At 40.4% G+C, this 15,850-nt stretch overlaps 1 long non-coding RNA gene across 1 annotated transcript; it reads left to right on the plus strand.

Moving 5' to 3' along the window:
• Positions 1-286: 286 nt before the first annotated feature.
• On the plus strand, positions 287-15,565 carry LOC124528970 (uncharacterized). Its single transcript, XR_006966258.1, has 3 exons — positions 287-392; positions 11,631-11,756; positions 15,030-15,565. It is a non-coding gene; the product is annotated as an uncharacterized LOC124528970 (long non-coding RNA).
• The last annotated feature ends 285 nt before the right edge of the window (positions 15,566-15,850 follow it).

The raw sequence follows: 15,850 nt of genomic DNA on the forward strand, positions 1-15,850 counted from the left end.
CGCCGCCAGCTGGAGAAACACAGTGTTTAAAGGTCTCATTTGATTAGCTGAGGCTTTCCCACACAATCTCCCTTTTGAGGAATTCAAGGTCAGCTGATTAGTAACCTTAATTACATCTGCACAGTCTCTTTCTCCATGTAACGCAACATAACCATGGGTGTCACGCAAGGGGATGAAGACCAAGGGGGCCAGCTTAGAACTCTGCCTACCACACCAAGTTGTGAGACGATGCTGCCATGTCCCTTTCTGTTGCCAGAGAGCGCCGACCTCAGGGTGTGTGAAGAAGACATGCCTGGTTGAAATCGTGGCAGACGTGTGGCGGAATTTCGCACTTTTGTCAGCTCTGCTTTATTTCCAACCAGACGTCCTTTGCATGGAGGAAAAACGAACATGTAAGGAAAGGTCTTAGATGGTTTTCCATTCATCTTTCAAGGTTATAAGCATGTGAAAGGCTTCCTTATGCCCATAAAGACTTTGGCAGCGTTACTGACTTGACCTAGAGGGGAAGACAAACTTGAAAGAGCAAGAAAAATTCCTCTGAGGGTGTGTATACTATTCACAAATCCCTTTTGTCTTTCCCCGGACCAAGTATCCTTGCCTTTGCTACATTTTAAAAGAGTCACGTCATTCCAACAAAAAGTACAAAATCTTATCGCAAGGGGTAGGCGGTAGAGTTGGTGTCAGAATTCAGTTAAGAAACAATAACTCAGACGTTTATAAGTAAAATGTACTGTAGTAATGGTATTCGCTTTTCCAGCATGGCTGTACCATGTTGATTCATTGAGGGAAGAAATGGTATTTATATTCTCTTACTGAGTCATGGCATCCGCTCTGAAATTTGACAGTCATGCGAGTGGGCAGAAGAAAAGGGGAAGGCTGAGTACCTAGTGCGGCAGAACAAGGAAATAGTCTCTTGTCCAATATCCTTGGAATCAGTTGCTGACAGTGTAGCCAGTTGGATGCAAGTAGGATAAAGACTGCCAGTCAACACATTCATAATGCTTTGGGCAGAGCCTTGGGCAGAGCACTGCATAAGGTGTTGCTGGGATTTTTCAAAATTGTCCAAGTCCTTTTTGACTATGAAAGGAGCTCTTTCCTTTCATTGGGGTTGCTTAACTTCATTTAGGAAGAGTGTTAGGACCTTTCTCATAATCTGTGAATCCCAGCTAATGGATGAATGCAAATATTGTTATCATCTCCCATTGACAGAGAACTCCATTGTTACAATGGACAGAAGTGTTAATCCTTTTGTAATTAATACCTTATTGGGGTCTGCGTAGGTCAAGGATGTGGTTGGATTTTGGTAAATTAACTTTGAAGTTGTTTCCTTAACTCCCATACTCCCATTTTTTCTTTATTTCTTTTTTAAAAATAACTATTGCATATAACTTTGTCCTTTTTCCTTTACCAATGATATAAGACCTAGTATATATATTGAAATGAAACTAAACTGGACAAAAGGCAAATATGAAGGACACATGTCTTTTTCTAGAATACTTGCTAACAAATCACGTAGATAAATCCAACACAGAGGAATTACTGTGCTCATGTGGTAAAGATTAACCACCGGCATGATGATTTGCGGTTTATTATATCGGTCTCCCCAAGAGTGATCAGAAAGAATGTTTCTTCTAAATTCTATCACTGACAACATTCTCTTAAATCCAAATGGAAGCTGAAGCCCAATGTATTATATTAACTAATGAGCTCATCAATTCATGAATATTTGTTCCTTTAAGGATTGTGTGACATATATTTTTCTGTCTTGGTTGTAACGTGCAACTGGGGCGATGCAAAACCAGTGAGGAGCCTGATGGTGTGTTTCAGTTCATGAGTGCTCAGTGTGGCTCAGAGACGAGAGACAGGCGTCTGGGAAGGTGCCCAAGGGGAGTGGACATGAAGGAAGCCCACTGGGGAGTACGATCTGGATGGGTGGGGGCTCTGTAGGGTGGGCTTAGCAGGCCAGGAATGGCAAGAGTGAAGGCAGGATCACAATAGCATTGTTATAATTGAGAACCATATGTATGTATAGGTGGCGTACAAAATAGTGAGGTGCAACATGGGCTTAGCACACAGGAAGAGCTTGGTTTAAATCTACACCATTTTATGAAACGCAACTTGGGCACATTACTTAACTGCCTTGGATTTCAGTTTCCCTATCTGTAAAATGAGAATAAATTATCTAATAATTATCTAAAGGTTGTGAGGAGGACTGAGTGAGATAATATCTAGAAAGCACTAAGAATGCGTCTAGCATGTGGTAAACATTCAATATCATTTAGCTTCTATTATTATTATCACGATGATGATATAAAAATAGTCAAGGGGATGATCAACCAAGAGCTCCATTACGCACATGGATAGAATTAAAACATCTAACAACTGTTGAATGCTCTCTACATGCCGAACATTCTTTGGGAGTACGTGACATGTATTATCTTATTTACCACTCACACCAATGCTATGGGGTAGGCAGCATTTTTACCCCCATTTCACATATGGGGCCAGGAGAGGCATGGGAAGTTATAGAAGGTCTAACAGTTTGTAAGAGACAGGGCTGGGATTTCAACCCAGGCAGTCCAGTGCTGGAATGTGGCTAGTGACTCTTCTGGACCACTCTGAACTCTCACTCAACTGCTTCTTAGGGAGCAGGGGGGCTATCAGTGATTAATTCCCTGTCTGCATGGAGCATATTGAGCATCCCCCAGATTGTGGGGGCACCAACCTCTACCTCAACCCTTACTAAAAATGTCTATCCTTTATTAACTATACTAATGAGTGGTAATGGGTTCAAACATTTTGAAGAATTAGGAACTTTGTTTCAGACGAAGAATTAAAATAAATTAAGATACAGATTCTTTGAAATTTATTTATTTATTTTGAGAGAGCATGAGTGGGGGAGGGGCAGAGAGAGAAGGAGAGAGACAACCTCAAGCGGGCTCCATGCTGTCAGCGTGGAGCCTGTCGTGGGACTTGATCACACAAACTGTGAGATCATGACCTGAGCTGAAACCGAGAGTCGGACACTCAACTGACTGAGCCCCCCAGGCACCCCTAGAGTTTTTTTCAATAAAATTTTTAAAGAATTGTAAGAAGGGGTAGAGAGGGAAATAGAGTAATATATATTAATTCTACAAGGCTCATGAATCTGTTGAAAGGCCATTATTTAAAAAAAAATTTTTTTTAACGTTTATTTATTTTTGAGACAGAGAGAGACAGAGCATGAACGGGGGAGGGTCAGGGAGAGGGAGACGCAGAATCTGAAACAGGCTCCAAGCTCTGAGCCGTCAGCACAGAACCCGACGCGGGGCTCCAACTCACGGACCGCGAGATCACGACCTGAGCCCAAGTCGGCCGCTCAAACGACTGAGCCCCCAGGCGCCCCGAAAGTCCATTATTTTATTGCTTGTGTTGGAAACGCTTCAGCATACCCAATTAATGAATGTAGATGCCAGGCATTTGCCATGTGCCAGCCACTGAAAAAGGCTGGCCAGTCTCTGATTCTCAAGGAGTGGCCAGTCTAGTTGAAGATACGGAATACTAGAAGAGAGTTTGGTATCTGCACTGTATACAGACCCAGACCTGAAGCACAGGTTCCCGACTTGCTAGCTGTGTTCTCCAGGCTTTGATGTTTCTGAGATTGATGATGTTTTGATGATCGTTTGTTTGATTTCTTTACAGGGAAAATGGCGATAATAACACCTACCTCCCAAGGTTGTTAGAAGTAAATCCACTGAAGTAATATCTACAAAGCCTCTGGTACCATTCTTGGAATGTAGTGATTCTTATTAAATAATATCCATTATGATTATTATCATTTGACATACATCCTTATATACCTCAGAAGAGTAACCAGCCATGACAAGGACATCAAACCAGAGGTGCAAACAATAACTAGGCATTCAGTTCCCAGAGGCGAGAGAAAGGGAAGAGAGTGTCCAGAGGTGATTTTTCTGAAAAAGGTGGAGTTTGGAGTTTGGAGTTTGAGGTTGCTTTCCTGAATGGTTTCTAAAAACTCCTAATATTTTAGGATTAAAAGGGTCCTGAAGTCAAATTTGTTTAGGCACCACTGGCTAAAAAAGGTTAAACAGGTTTCCTCACTGTGTGACTTCTCAGGGCCATTTCATGACGATTACGTAATAACTCTCCAAACAGAAGATTCAGTATGCAGTGTCCCCAACATATTCATCCTTCTGTTCTTTCATGGAGCTCCCATGGGCTGGGGTAGTGGAGCAAACTCTGGGAGATGTGAAGGGAGACCGTATCTGGAAGGATGGACGGCCAAGTAGCGGATGGAGACGGGGCAAAGGGCATGGAAGGAGGAGAGACAGGAGTGTGATGAGCCACCAGAAACCGTGCTTACGGGGCAGACTGGGGACACACTGGGGAGAGAACTGTATTGGAGAATTGGGGAAGGAATGGAAGGTTTGTTTTGGTTTTAGAAGTATTGTTTTTCTTTTTTTTCTTTTTTTAAAAATTTTAATGTTTATTTATTTTTGAGAGAGAGAGAGTATGAACCGGGGGAGGGGCAGAGAGAGAGGGAGACACAGAATCTGAAACAGGCTCAGCTCAGAGCCTGATGTGGGGCTCAAACTCACGGACTTCGAGATCATGTCCTGAGCCGAAGTCGGACGCTCAACCGACTGAGCCACCCAGGCGCCCCGAAGTATTGTTTTTCTTAAGGAGGATTAATCAGACTGATGGTCCAGAATGTTGTGGATGGGCTAGGACTGCAGCAGGAAAGCCTGTCAAGTTTTTGAGTTAATCCGAGCCTGAGAGGACCAGGTTCTTCTCAACCTTGTTTTTATTTATTTCATTTTTTAAATTGGAGAGAGAGAGAGCGCGCGCACGCATGAGTAGGGGAGAGGGGCTGAGGGAGAGAGCTCGAGAATTCAAGCAGGCTACACGCTCAGCGTGGAGTCACTTGGGGCTTGATCCCATGACACTGGGATCATGGCCTAAGCTGAAGTCAAGAGCCGGATGCTCAACTGACTGAGCCACCTAGGTGCCCCTCAACTTTGTCTTTATATTACGATTTCTTTAAGCTGATGATTGTGTGTTGACTGATGGGCTTGGGTTCTACCACTGCCAAGTGTCTGATTTTATCATAGGCACCCAGCATTTATACCACATCTCCAAGGCAACACCTTCATTAACTCATGGATGTATCTTAGAACATTTCTACTTCTCTAAGCACCCCCGCCTCTCTCTCTCTCTCTCTCTCTCTCTTTTTAACAAAATCATTAGGAATAATAAAAAACAAACAAACAGGTGGAGACATTCACAGTTAGGTACACAGTTTCTGGCCAGCCTATCTAAACTTCCAGAGGCCACACACCCTTTATGGTACATTTCATGTTTGCAGGTCTGTCATTCGAAATGCCTCCTGGACAATGTCGGCAATAGACCAAGCAGAGCACACAAATGGGATGGCCTACCAGCCTTCATGGCCCATTGAGTTATCAAAGGAACAAAATCCGAGTTTTTTCAGTGTGAATGAGAATTTAAAAGAGAACGAGAGAAAGTGCCGAGAAATCACAATTTACAATTGCTGGAAATCCCAGCGAAGCAGGACTCGAGGACTGTCTCGTCTCGTGATCTTCATGGAAAGAACAATGATTGTTTTTGTGGAATTCTCCCCCTCCTCCCCACTTCCCATCCCCTTTCTCTCTGCCCCTCTCTGCTCCTCTCTCTCCATCCTTATGGGGATTAGCAGGCCTGCACCTGGTGAGTAATACATGCTGGATGAACTCCCTGTCTTCTTTCCCTCATTCACTTTGACCTTGACCTGGAAGATAGCCTTCTACCGCGCAGGAATTTGCAGCAATAGTTTCGCACTGTTTGATCACTTGGTTATTGGGCGTGTGAATTGCTTTTTAAAAAATATACACAGAAATTTCTATTTCCTTGTTTAACAAGTGAGGGGTGAAATAAAGGAGTTCTTCCTAGATCTAGAGATTACAAACAAAACAACAACAAATTCTAACCACCGTCCAGCCAACAGCTGCCCAATTAATGTCATGTGCGTTTACGGCAAAAGTGGCCAGTGACAACATAGCAGAAGGCAGCTCAGGTCACAAATCCAGAACAGGAAATATATTTTCATCTTGTTATTTATGACCCAGCCTTAAAGGAAAACAGATGGTACTACTTTCAGGACTGTTTTGCTCTTGTTTCAAATGGCTAATTCAAATCGAACACGGGATTCTATTCTTAGTCAAGGCAGCTGCTGCATTGTCTGAGCCGCGTTGTTTTTCCCAACAACATCCCCTCCCCTGAACAGAGCAGCCCAGCCAAGGGAGACCACAGCTACGTCACCAGCACACAGCAGCCCTAGGAGAATTGCCTCTGCTGTCGGGAGAGTCTCATACCGAGGGGGACAGCACTTAGGGCAAAATGTGACCCCCTTTTGAGTATAATCCACAGCTTCCATTCCCTCCACTGGGGCAGGGAATCCCGTCAAAAGCATGACTTTCCCTTTGAAAGCGGTAGTTCATTCCAATTTTAGAGCAGAGTGACCTCTCAGGGACCCTTCTAGGATGGGGAAGATTGCAAAGATGGGAACAGAAGTCAGAGAGGGCTAAGAGGAAATGGAATGTGAGAGAAGCTCCTACAAGACAAAGGAAAAGGCAGATACTGCTGAAGTGCTTCTCCTTGGGTGGCCATATTGCCCTGCTGGTTTTCTTTAGCCAAAGGCTGTATTCAGGAGACTCACTGACAAGAGTTGAAAAGTAAACATTTGGAGGAACCATTCTTCTAAAAAAAATCAATTTTTGAAAACCATCGAAATAACATATGTACATAATTTTAAAAATAAAATACTTCCTGTTTTTTTCGCCACTCTCTGAGAGAGAGCCTCAGCTTCATCCTCCTACTAGGCATCCCCTCCCTGCCATCCTACACACTAGAAACAGTCATCTCAGATTCTTCCAATGTCAACTCCAGGTATTCCATATTTCGGAGAAATATGCTTATATTGTTGATGCTTTAATTTTAGACAATATATCTCAATGTTCTCTAGTGGTGTTTGAGGATTTAGCTTGCCTACAACTCCTTGTCTACAACCTACTCATTCTCCCAATTGAGTTATAGTACACTTTTGGTTATCTGGCGGTTTTTATATTATTATGAGTAAGTAAATCTTTTTGTTGTTGTTGTTGCCAAAACATATAGCATAGTGTTACTAGACTTCTTTTCTCGTACAACCTTTTGTTTTTCCTGGAGTTGACTGTCGTGCAATTTTAAAATTTACTTATTTTTATGTGTTTTTTTAAACTAATTTTTCCTCTTTGGAATTAAAAACTTGTCAAATGCATAACCATATTTTTTTTTCAAATAATCAAACACATCCAATAATCTACTAGCTTTCCTCCCCCTCCAGGCCCCTTCTCTCTGTGAAATTTCCCTTCTCCCTCATGCCTCTTGCTTTGATCTATTTGTTGGCTAGGTCCTTTGACGAAAGCTTAATTTAGGACTTCCTGTTACTTTTTCTTTCTGTGGGCTCCTTTTCCCAAGATTCCATTTCCTATGAAAGCATACTAAATGCAGATATGCATGGGAAGCAAAATGTTTGATTCCTTACATTCCTGAAATTATTGTTATTTTACCATCACATTATACTATTGTAGCTTGACATGGCAGAGACAATGAGAGCTCAAAACTAGTGAAGTTGAACATATACCAACAGAAATCCTTCAGAATAAAATGGAGACTTAAATGTAAAACCTAAAATCATAAACTTCCATATGAAAACTTAAGGGGGAAGCTTTGTGATCTTGGGGTTAGCAAAAAATTTCTTAAATATATAACTGAAAGCATGATACATTACAAAACTAAATTTTACCAAAATAAAACACTTGGACTCATTCATAATACTGTGAAAAGACAAGCCATAGACTGGTAGAAAGTATTTGCAAAACACATATCTAATAAAGAACCTGTAAGCAGATACATTGTTAAATTAATTAAACAGGAGGCCGTAGACTGAGGTTGCTCTAATGCCTTGGAAGCTGATGTTAGCAAACCAAAATTTAAGCCTGGTGGTGCTTCTAGGTTAAGAAATCAAAGCCTAATGGCAATCAACCACAAAGAACCTACTAGCCTTTTCCTAATAAGGCAAACGCTTAAACTACAGCCAACCAAATAATACTGCTTCTGTCCTTTCTCTGTACAGGTCTTTCCCCTGACTCCTGTTGGTAGAATGTTCCTAACGGCTTCTGGTTTGGTGCTGACCAACTGGAATGAATTTTTGTTCAAATAAACTCTTAGAATTTTTAATATACCTCACTTTATCTCATAATGAACTGGTGTCACAAATGGAGACTCCTTGATGGCCCCCAGGAGCAACAAGTAATGAACCCACTGAGTCTGTGGGCTTACTGCTTTCTAACTGTCTCTGGAGATCATGTCAATTCCGTCTTAGATATTCAAGCTCAACAGCTTTTGTGTTATAAGCTCTTAGACTTTGTACGAGCATTTCTTTTTCTGGAGTAGATCTGGAGTCAGACTGGGTTTGACTTAACATGGATAGGGTCCAGTGTGAGATCTCAGGTTACTCAAATTTTGTTTTAGGAAAAAAGAGGATAGGGGTGGGGGGAGGAGAGAGTCAGAGACAGAGAAAACTCAGTTCCTCTGAGTCCAAAGAGTCTGGGAATCTTCCCTGTTGGACTCTGGCTAACTATATGTATACAGATTATGGGCCCAGACCTGTGTTAGTCTGAACAAGTGGGTTAACTTTACAAAGATAATTTAATTTTTTTAAGTTTATTTTTCTTTTTGAGAGAGAGAGAGAGCGGGGGGGGGGAGGGGCAGGGGGCAGAGAGAGAAGGAGAGGGAAAATCCCAAGCAGGCTCTGCACTGTCAGCACAGAGCCTGATGCAGGGCTGAAACTCACAAACTGAGATCATGACCTGAACTGAAATCAAGAGTGGGACACTTAACTGACTGAGCCAGCCAGACGTCCCTATCAAAGATAATTTTAAATTACAGTGGTCACAGTGGGAAACTTTTAACCTGAATAAGCATATCCATTTACTAGATGCCCTAGAGAAAAAGAGGTCTCAGCCTAGAACACACTGTAAAGGGTAGAGAGAAAATTACTTTTCTTCCTCTATAGTTTCTGGTGACTAGGTTGGGACATGCTGAGACACCACACTCAACGCTGGAGCCTGCAGATAAGATCCTGGGAAAACTGGCAGAAGCTGGGAAAGGGTGAAAATCCTTACCAAAGTCAGCTCTCTTGGATCTTTGCCTGTAGTGCCTGGTTTGAGAAAAGAAAGATGACGTTTCATGTTGTCCCTTATTTTTCAAATTCAGACTCTTACGGATTTGGGTTTGGGGTACTCATCGGTTATTGATCCTTTCTCTTCCAGGAACAGCTATCACTTCCTTATGTAGTTCTGAGAATTTAGCTGGGCTTTCTGCCTGTCATACACATACTCCATTTGTGGCCAGTGTCCTATGGACTGTTGACACCTCTCATGGGACTTGAGACTTAAGGACTTAAGTCCAGATTCCAGTGGTTCTGGATCCTGGGAAGACTACATATTTGTACCCTCTTTGGGGAAAGTCTATGGGTAAGCCATAAAAGGCTTATTGGTTTTGGTTGGTATACCGTTGGTTTAAAAGAAAAAGGAAGTGAAAAGGGAGTTCAATACTGCCGGGAATATTTATTGTTTGTCCAAGCTAAAATGTGATAATAAGATACTTTAAAGGACTAAAAAAAAGAATGAGTTCCGTGGTGAAAAGGTGACCAAATTGGAAGCTTATATTAAAAGTCTGATAGAAATGTTTTTAGGCCTTTTCCTTTGAGCTAAAATGAAACTATATGCCCACGGGAAAAGAAAACATTCTGCCATCATGGAAGGATTTAGTAAAACATTCCAAAGACACACAACTCTGAACGAGAACATAGGAATCTTCCGATTTCCATCTTAATTGGAAATCTTCTCCCTAATAAGCAAATTGAAAACACTGTAGCTGGATGGGTGGGTCCATCCTTTGAGATCATTCAGGTTGCAGCTGAAACCTTTGAAGAATTAAAAATCACTTGTCTTACAAATCAAGTCCTTACAAGAACAGAAATGTGGCTCTTGGAGCAATTCAAGCTCACCTATCCTTTTTATTAATCCCCAAACCTCTCCTATTCATCTCTGAAGGCTTGCAGATTGTAAGAGATCTGGACTTTGGAAACAGAAGTCTTTCTTGGAGAAACTTACACTTTTTCTCTGCCTTTGAGATGGAAATGTTCTACCGGGGTTTCTCCAGGAACCAAAAGCCACCTCTTATAAATGCAAACTTTAGGGAGGTAATTCTTATCAGGACAACAAGGACAACACGCTGTCTGGAAACTAGGTGAATGGAAATGTTAAAAGTCTTCTCTGCAAATATTAGTAAAAACTTATGCCCTCTGAGCAGGAAAACTTAACTTACCCCACCTGCCAGAAACCAATTTGGATTCAGCTGTTCTTTTATAAACTAGCAAGATTTGCATGATCTTACCTGTCTCATGACTAAAATTTTAAAATGAAAGCTATAAGATCTTTGTTTGTATCTGACTGTTTAGTTATGTCTATATATGTATGTTATGTGTATGTTATAGATGAGTGATTTTTTTCCCCTTTGGATGGCAATACCAAAATTTGTAAAAGATCTCTATTTAATTGGCTTAAAGAAAAATAAGCGATTATGTACATTAAATATTTCCTCAGAAATGTAGGAACTAACCCAAATGTTTTTCAAGTTCACACGATCTGGGATAATCTTCAGTAAATAAAACCTAACTTAAATTTGCTGCTTTAATCAGAATATGCATGTCTTCAGAGTTATTAAGATTAAAAACAGCACATCAGTAACGTGACCTTAATCTACCTGAGTTTCTTAAAAGTCAAATAAACGTGGGGTGCCTCGGTGGCTCAGTTGGTTGAGCATCTGACCCTTGATTTTGGCTCGGGTCATGACCCCAGGACCGTGGGATGGAGAGCCCATGTCAGGCCCCTCACTGAGCATGGAGTCTGCTGGAGATTCTCTCTCTCTCTCTCTCTCTCTCTCTCCCCCCCTGTCTTACTTGCGCTATCTTTCTCTTAAAAAAATAAAGTAAAATACGCTCATGTTATCCTTGTTACAAATTTTTCCATCAAGAAAAATAACTTAAGATGATGGTTAGCTGTTTAATATTTTGTGAGATTTTCGTGAGTCAGCTAAACATAATTTGTTAAGAGCAAGTAAATCAAATAGACGTAAGTAAGATAAAAATTTATAAGTGAACATTTCAATAATAATTTAATGGTATATCTACTTAAAAATAGTTTCTGAAGTCTTTTTGGTAACTTGAAACCTTAATGTTATAGTAAGTTTATTAAATGAAGGTATTCATGGATTGTCTAGAGCATTTCCAAATAAGATAAAATTCTTAAACATTAATTTCTGGACATAGATTTATCTACTTCCGGCTTCTTCTTAGAAGAACTTAACATATTGGCATTTATTTGTAAACTTATACCAAGTTGAAAAATTTACTCTAAGGTAGAATATACTTCTAGAAATTATGAAATGTATTTATAAATTTTCCAATGCACAGACAGCCAGTTTGACAGTCTGTTATTGCTTATTGTGGTGTCTCCCCCAATCAGATGGAGGCCCCCAAATGTGGGGTGAATGGATCAGGTGGAAGATGGCAGCGTGGGTGGTGAAAGAATTCACCATAGGCAGAGCAAAGGAGATAGAAGTTTATTGAATAAACTGCAAGGGAACGACAGGTAAGACAGCAAAGCAGAGACTGCCACAAGGCAGTGGGTGGGGACCATATTTAAAGGGGGAAGGTGAGGAGGTATGGGAATGTATGGAATTTTCCTTTTTTGGTAACTGTGCCTGGCTGTAAGTAGCCCATTGGTCAGCTAAGGCTTGTGGGTATTTTGAGGTGGGTCACCAAATAAGTCTGTGTGTAATCAGCCAGGGGGTCTTACTCAGGTTTCCATTGCTCAAGCCTGTTGCCTAAAAGTGGCCTCTACACTCACTTCTTAGTTTTTATTAGAAATTAAGGTTTCTAAGGGTTAAGAATTCTAGTCAATATATGTAATTAAAACTTGTAGAAATAATAAAGGTGAAAGGAAACAACTGTGTATGAAAAGCAGATAAGGAAAATGGTGGTCCTCTTTTTTGGATAAAGAAAGGTACTAAGGGCATTTTTGTTGTTTTTGTTGTTCAAGGAAAACGGGTAATTTTGTCCTAATGTAGAGTGACTGGTTGTTCCAGAGTGAGAAAAAGGAAACATATAAGACAACAGATGTAAAAAATTGTAGCAGGTTTGTGGAAAAGGACCCTTAGGAAAGGAATTTCATGTGTGATCAAGCTGGCTAAGATTAGAATAGATTTATTTAAAGAATAGGCCTTAATACCAAGAGTATCCTGATACAAAATCAGAATGTGGTTTTCTCTTGTTAAAAGGACATAGTTTTCTTGGACTATTGGTCTTGATAAGAGATTGTGAAATGATTTTCTTTACCTTTTTGGTAGTCTGCTTAAAAAGCAAGGATTTTATCTTACCAAAATAATTTCCTGGGCTTAATGCTGTCTTTCTCAGGTCTTCAATTACTTGGGAGAACACAGTCTTCTCAATATTAAAAGAGCTAATTTCCCCCCACAACTATGTCGCCTTCTGCATTTGCCTTTAAAATCTATTGTCACTTTGGTTAAAAGATTATTATTTCATAATGATCTGTCACCCTATTTGATCAATGTTCAAATATTTTTCCAGTTTGAAAACTTTCCCCAGTCAAATTCCAAATGGAGTCTTTCTGGCCATAAACTAGCTTGGAGATCTTCTAGACGGTCCCTGGAAAATCTAAAAGGATTTGTCTCTCACCTTATAAAAGAGAGATATTAAATGAACTAGGTTTATTTTGTATGTTAAATTACATGGAAAGCATTGTCAAATAAGTGATGATAAACTTTCTTAAGTTACATGTGTATGGATGTATGTTACTAATATAGGTATTTCAGGAAGCTTTTACAATTCATAGAAATTTGTCAATACTCTGATTATTATCTTAAATTACCGAACGTCATAGAAATAACTAAATCTCCTTATAATATGAACTCTCATCAAATTTCTAACCATGTTTTACTTTGAGGCTTTTGCAAAAGTGCTTTTTCTTCAGAGAAAGCCATGGAAAGGACTCTGATAAGTACTCTAGAATACATGTTTCTGAAAATCTCGAGCTGTACCATTGGCCTGGGTCAGAATTTGTAGAACTTTTTAAAGGGAAAATTAGGTTCAAGTAGAATAAGAATTAATAAAATGGATTGACAGAACAGGTAAGGATGAATATAATTTTCCATGACTCTTTGTTTGAAACACTGGAGGTTCTTTAATGTTTTGGTTTTCCAGGTGTAAGAAAATCTTTTGCTCTTTTCTTTTTAACCTATCTATGCTTTACAGCAGTTTGGCAAGGTATACTTTTATAAACAGGATTGAGACATTTATTTTTTCTCTTTACCCAATCCCTCCAGAATTCAGAAACTTACTGAATATTCTTATTCTCAGGGCATTGTAGTTATTTACATAAGTTTAGTAAGAATCTGTTTTGCTTAAACCACAGGCCACAATTGGATACTTTGGTTATATTATACCAAGGTTTTGACTGAAATGTCATCTTTGAGAATGATATACATAAAACCAGATATGACCAGACAGTTTTAAGAAACTAAGGTTGACTTTATGGAACCAATAAAGCTCTTTCAAGAACCCACCTGGTATCTTGCTTACAGGGTTCCAAACATTACCAAGAAAGGTGAGGAAGAAAGGTCACTGCTTGGCAGCCATAGGAAACTCAGGATATTCGGGGGACTTCAAAACAGAGAGGAATCAACCAAATCTATAGGTATTGTAGACAAAGTTTGATGCTGAGGCCTTGGCTTGGCTTCTTAGCCATGAGAGGCTTTTAAAAATCCAATGTATTTATGAAAAAATTCTAACAAAGGTGACTTCTACAGAGCTGCTATGGTCAATCACTATTCTTGCTGCCCTTACATAAATAATCAGGCCAAGTTTAACGAGACTGGAATTATTTTGCAAACAAATTAGTCTTCCTGTGATTATCTTTGGTAGAAATGAAGATGACTGTAGAGAGAAAAAAAATTTTGTTTCAGTAGGAAACTATAACACAATCTCGTGGGTACTAACGTCCTGTAAACCAGTCCGGATCTGGAATTCTTCTAGTTTCCTCCAATATCTGGCTATGACTCTCCAAACTAATGTCTCTTATGTTTTCCAATTTTTCTGATTTGCAGTCACTAAGAACAAATGCTTCCCTGGAGCCTTGTTGGGAGGGACCATACCCGGTCCTCTTCCTTACTGTGGTTGTAATACAACTTCAAGGTCTTGAACCTTGAATCCCCATCTTCCAATTATACGGGGCTCCTCTAGACTCTTGGAACTCCCACCAACTGGAGATCCAATATTAAAATACACTAAGGAGGTTCCTCCCCGGAAGCAGATGACACCGTGAGAGGTGGGTAGTTCTACCAGGATCATGGATGCAGATCCTCATCTCTGATACGTAACTATTATTCCCTTTGCCTTTTCATGACTTGTCTCTCTTCACTCTCTGTTAATGCGTGGGAAGACAATATTCCTTAACTCTGGCAGCTATCACTGATTCTACTGTTAAGGCTACAGCTGTGCAACAAAAGTCCCTAGGCTTTCTCGCCAAGGTGGTTTTCGATAATAGAATTGGTTTGGATTAGTTCTTGGCTAAACAAGGAGGCGTCTGTGCCATGGCAATACCCGGATCAATAACTCTGGTTTTGTGGCGAACGCAAGAAATTAACAACCGCCCTACTTGGCTAAATTGGGTTGATGACCCTTCAGGCACATTCTTTGATTTGTCTGATAACCAACTGGTTTGGTTCGTAGGAGCCCTGGGTAGGGGAACATAATCCAGTCCCTTGGTTTTATCCTCCTGATAATCATCATTGTAGTCTCCCTGGTGGGCTGTGTTCTCTCAAGGGTCTTGCATGTGCATTTGCAGCCACATCAGATGGCCTCGCTGTGCTTGGAGAAACAAATGAACAACCAGAAGGTCAACAAAAACAGCTCTTCTGTGCACCTGACATTATGACCCATGAACTTCCCAATGAGACAAGAACAACTTTATCCTGATGGTGACCGAGAGTGGCACTGATGCCACATTTGGGGCCAATCGCTCATGTATGAGAGAATGACCAAAAGGGGGAACTCTTAAATTCTCAACAAAATTCTCCTCTTAGAAGGAGGCCATGAGACTGAGGTGGTTCTAATACCCCGGGAGTTTGGGTAAGCAAACCCAAGCCAAAGCCTGTAAACGCCTCAAGGATAAGAGATCAAAACCTAAGGACAACCAACCAGTTGAGCTTTTCCATGTCCAGCACACTGAAGCTACGGTCAATCAAATAATTTCCTTGCTTGGCTTCCACATCTTTTCTATAAAAGTCTCTCCCCTAGCTCCTGTTTGGGGAGCACTTCTGGCCAGTTCTGACTGGGCACTGCCTGATGTGAATTGATTTTTACTCAAATAAACGCTTAATATTTCTAATATGTCTCTGTCTTTTAACCATGTAAAGAACTCTGACATTCAACAGTCAGAAAATACACAACGCAATAAAAACTTGGCCGAAGATTTGAACAATTCACCAAAGATCTATGGATGACAAATAAACACACGAAGAGATGCCCAACACCAGCCAATAGGCAAACATAAACAAAAGTCACAGTGAAATACCACTTCGCACCTATTAGAATGAAAAATTAAATAGACTCATCACAGGAAGTATCAGCAAAGATTAGGAAAGCTGGAGCTCTCATCTACCGCTG

This window comes from Lynx rufus, unplaced genomic scaffold (assembly GCF_022079265.1).
Source record: "Lynx rufus isolate CCGP_SWC_20201006 ecotype Redwood Valley unplaced genomic scaffold, mLynRuf1.p SCAF_6, whole genome shotgun sequence".
Classification (NCBI taxonomy): domain Eukaryota; kingdom Metazoa; phylum Chordata; class Mammalia; order Carnivora; family Felidae; genus Lynx; species Lynx rufus.